At 44.9% G+C, this 4,397-nt stretch overlaps 1 long non-coding RNA gene across 2 annotated transcripts; it reads left to right on the top strand.

Annotated features, from left to right (window-relative positions):
* Window positions 1-1,580: 1,580 nt before the first annotated feature.
* Window positions 1,581-4,017, top strand: LOC129135847 (uncharacterized). 2 transcript variants are annotated; one of them, XR_008536961.1, is made up of 2 exons: window positions 1,581-1,681; window positions 3,832-4,017. It is a non-coding gene; the product is annotated as an uncharacterized LOC129135847 (long non-coding RNA). The 2 variants fall into 2 exon arrangements; XR_008536962.1 differs by having other exon boundaries at window positions 3,520-4,017.
* Window positions 4,018-4,397: the final 380 nt, after the last annotated feature.

The raw sequence follows: 4,397 nt of genomic DNA, 5'->3' as shown, positions 1-4,397 counted from the left end.
GAGCATGAGTGCAGTGAGGTGGCAGATGGTGAGTGGACCGGAGGAGAAAGGCAGCCTCCTCTCACAATCCTACCTTAATCCAGTCCCACCTCTCTGGTCACCACTATGGGAGGTGCTGAACTGTTTCTTTGGCACAACTGCTCTCTGGCTATACTGGAGCCATTCCCATTTTAATCCAGACTTGATCCTTTCAAATAGACAAAGTCTCAAATGTCACCATTTTCAGAACTGTAACTGTAACAGTAATATCCCAAAACGTATTACACATTTGCCCTACGTACCGAAGCTCATCATCATCCCCATCATCAACAGTCTCCATAAAAGTCTGGAGTTTTATTTATTTTTATTTATTTGTGGGGAGGGGATGGTCTGTACAATTTTTATTGGAAAACCACATGCAGAGAAGTACCCAAGCGTAAGGACTAACTTGATGAATTTTCACAAAGTGAACACAGCTAGGATGGAACCAGTACCTATATCAAGAAACAGAATATGAGTGTGGGCTGTTTTTGGACTTAATACAAATGGAATCATATATGTACTCTTTGGATCTGGCTTCTTTCAATATTATTCTTTCAAATATTAGGTTTGTAAGATTCATCTCTGCTGTGTGTAGTTCCTTCCTATTCTTTGTCTAGGGTTCCAAAGTATAGTATACCACAATTTATCCATTCTACTTCTTTAAAACTTTTTTTTAATTTTTAACTTTTATATATTTAGAGGGAAAAGTGCAAGACATCTTACATGCATCTATTGCACTGTGGTGAGGTCTGGGCTTTTAGGGTGCCCATCACCCGAATAGTGAACATGGTACCCAATAGGTAATTTTTCAGCCCTCACTGTCCTCCCATCCTCCCACCATCTGTGGTCTCCAGTGTCTATTATTCCACTCTGTATGTCCATGAGTAACCATTGTTTAGCTCAGCTCCCACTTGTAAGTGAGAACATGCAGTACTTGAAAGGCCAGAGCTTTAAAATCAAATGCACAGAGAGAAGAATGAAAGTGTTTCCCATGGGCCTTAGAATGTCAGGAAGAACTGTCCACCATGCACGCTGTCTTCATGGATGGTAGTCTGAGAAGAGTATGCCAGCACCAGGATCTCCTACAAGAGCTGCATCCGCCTGCTACAAGGTCCAACTTCTGGTATTCACCAGGTTAGTTCAGAAGAGCTTTTGTTTTGAGAGAGGGAGTCTCGCTCTGTTGCCTCGGCTGGAGTACAGTGGCATGATCTCGGCTCCTGGGTTCAAGCGATTCTCCTGCCTCAGCTTCCCAAGTAGCTGGGACTACAGGTGTGCACCACCACACCCAGCTCATTTTTGTGTTTTTAGTAGAGATGGGTTTTCACTCTATGTTGGCCAGGCTGGTCTCAAACTCCGGACCTCAGGTGATCCACCTGCCTTGGCCTCCCAAAGTGCTGGGATTACAGGCAAGAGCCACTGCGCCCAACCCAGAAGAGCTTTGGATGTCTTCCAATAGCGTTGTTTTAAGAGTTTGGCAGATACATTTCAGGGTCACAGAGAGACATCACAATAGCCTCTAGTAAGCAGAATAGGGGTGTCAGCACAGAGGGTCATGTAACCTGAACAGATGAGGCTCTGGAAGGAAGCAGGCTGTGCATTCCCTGACAGCCCTTTCCCTGAGGGGATGAAGCAGAAAGGTGAAGGAAACATCCCATGGAAAGTAAGACTTAATGAGCCTTTCTGTGAAGGGTGGGGAAGAATGAGCCTGACAACACTGAGGCTGGGAGAGAGGACAGCCCAGGAGAAGTGAGGTCCATTCCAGGCAGCAGAAGTTCAGTGTGACCAAAATACAGAATTATAGAGTGGGAAGCCCCGGGGGTTAGAGATGAGGCTGTGAGGCAGGCCCTGCAAAGCATGGTGGGAAGTTTAGACTTCACTCGAGATGCCATGGGGTACAGCTGCAGGGTAAAGCCGGTGAGTGATAAGAACAAATATGCAATCCAGAAGATTATGCAAGCCAAGAAATGGACTAAAAGAGTGAGTCACCAGTAAGAGGAGATGAGCTAGGAGGCCAGACAGGAGAAAATGGTAGCCAGGGTGAGAATAAGAGAAGAAAGTGAATAGAAGAAACAAAGGATCTCACAATGCTCAGAGGCACTGTCAGCAAGACCCGAGGGTTCATTTGTTTGATGGAGGCAGGAAAGGTGAAAGACAAAGAGAGAAGAGAGAGTAAACACTTCATGATGATTCCAGCGCTGTTTATTGGGAGCAGAGAGATAACTGGGACCATTTTGGACTTCTGAGTTTGGGTTCCTGGGACATCCAAGCAGAGGTGTCCAGTAGGCAAGTGACTAGCAAGCCTGGAGCTCATTCAGGACACTTCCCTTCTCCCCATCAAGTTAATTTTGCTCTTCTGTCACCTCTTTATATTTCCCTCCCGGTGACATATAACCATCACCAGAAAATTCTCTAGGGAAAGCTAATGCCATAGGCAAATGCCCAGTGGTATGCTGGTAAATGTTGACAATTGCTTATTCCCATCCCACCGTCCCTCAAAAAGCCCTGATTTGCAGCATTTGCCAGTTTCCATGGTGTCAATATTGTCCATATGGCCAGGTTCAAGACACCAATGTGACATCACTGCATGTGGAATTGGGAAGAGATGTGTAGAACCAGAGTTCAGAAGCCTGAGTGAACCAGTTCCACAAACCAAGGCACACACCCATCAAACCCAAAATAAATAACACCCCAAGGCAGAGTGCAAGACACACTGACCCATCAGGCCAACCCAAGTGACCTCTGCTCTCGAAGACCTGTGTCGTACAAAAGTCCTAGAAAAAAATAATTCTATGGGTGCCTGGGAATATCATAGACCTTAAGTGAAATTGAGCTGAACCCTAGTTTGATCCCTGTTCTCTAAAGGAAGGATCAGCACTTTACAACCTCAAAGTCAAATTTGGCCAGCAGCCTGACTTTAAAGTCAGCCTGCTAAGAATAAATTTTACATTTTTTAACTAATTTTTTTTTTAGACACAGAGATCTCATTGTGTCATGCAGGCTAGAGTGCAGTGGGGCGATAATAGCTCACTGCAGCCTCAAACTTGTAGGCTCAAGCAATCCTCCCACCTCAGCCTCTCAAGTAACTGGGACATATAGGTGTATGCCACCATGCCTGCTATTTTTTATTTTTATTTTTTATTAAGAGACAAGATCATGCTATATGGCCCAGACTGGTCTTGGACTCCTGGCCTCACCTGATCCTCCTGCTTCAGCTTCCCAAAGTGCTGGGATTACAGGCATGAGCCACTGTGCCCAGAGAGTTTTTACATTTTAAAATGGTGGCATTTTTAAATAGTTCTGTAAGTACCTATATAATATCCTTGATTTTGCCTGTTAGCACACAACCCGCAAAGCCTAAAATATTTACCACCTGGCCCTTTAAGAAAAAGTGTGCTGACTACTGTTTTAAAGAGCCCTGAAGACAAAGCCAGATCTGCTTCCTAATACCTCCTGGGCACCACCAAAGCAAGTACTTTTTTTTTTCCTCTCCTCAACCAGGCCATCTCTGAGCTCCTCAGATTGGGAAAACACATATCGAAATCAGGAGGCCAGATTGAATTAGCCTCTCCACTCTCAGGCTCCTTTGCCACTTGCTCCATCCAGGGCTCATCCTGGGCCTCTCTGTCTGCTCCCTCCCCTGCTGGACTTTGCTGAAGCCAAACCACAGGGTGTGAGTCAGGCTTTCCCAGGGCCGACCTATGCAACCTGGAAGTGCAGGGCTTAGCTGCCCATGGGACAAACCTTGACTTACAGGACACAAAAGATACAAGGGAGCTAGCAAATAAATCGCCTCTCCACTCTTCCCTCCAGTGGATGGTTCTGAAGCATGATATTCCTGTGTAACCTGTCTAGATTCATCCTGTGGAGTCAAGCACCTAGCTGTGTGCCTTGTGAAACAGCAGCCGGTTCAAAAAGCCACCTTCTCCACCTCCTTTCTCTTTCCCTTCATTCTGGCTTCCCTGGGATTGTACCTCTTAATAAAATTTTAACACTTAAGCTGAGCATTAGGCTCTTTTTTCTAAGAGACCTGCCTAAGAAACCAGATGGTAAGGTATTATTTCTGATAATCCATCCCTTTCCTAAAGCAACAACAAACTAGGTCACCATGCCATACCCCTTGAATAACTTCAGATGGCATAAGACTTTAAAAAAGGCATGAAAAGAGCTTTTTTAGAGTATTCTAAAAACCAAAGTGTTATGTGGTGCCCTTTTAAAAGCCATAGGATACATCCACTAGAAAAGAAAGCCCTGAAAAAAGTATGAAAAATAATAGTGGCAACTAAAAGAAAGCCACCAGAGGCAATGAGCCCAGGAAAGCAAGACTAATTCAGTGAAATTTCTCAGTGGAGGCCAAAAGACTCATGACTCAGGATATT

This window comes from Pan troglodytes, chromosome 7 (assembly GCF_028858775.2).
Source record: "Pan troglodytes isolate AG18354 chromosome 7, NHGRI_mPanTro3-v2.0_pri, whole genome shotgun sequence".
NCBI lineage: Eukaryota > Metazoa > Chordata > Mammalia > Primates > Hominidae > Pan > Pan troglodytes.
Note: the sequence above shows the minus strand (reverse complement) of the source record. Positions and strands in the feature narration are given on the sequence as shown.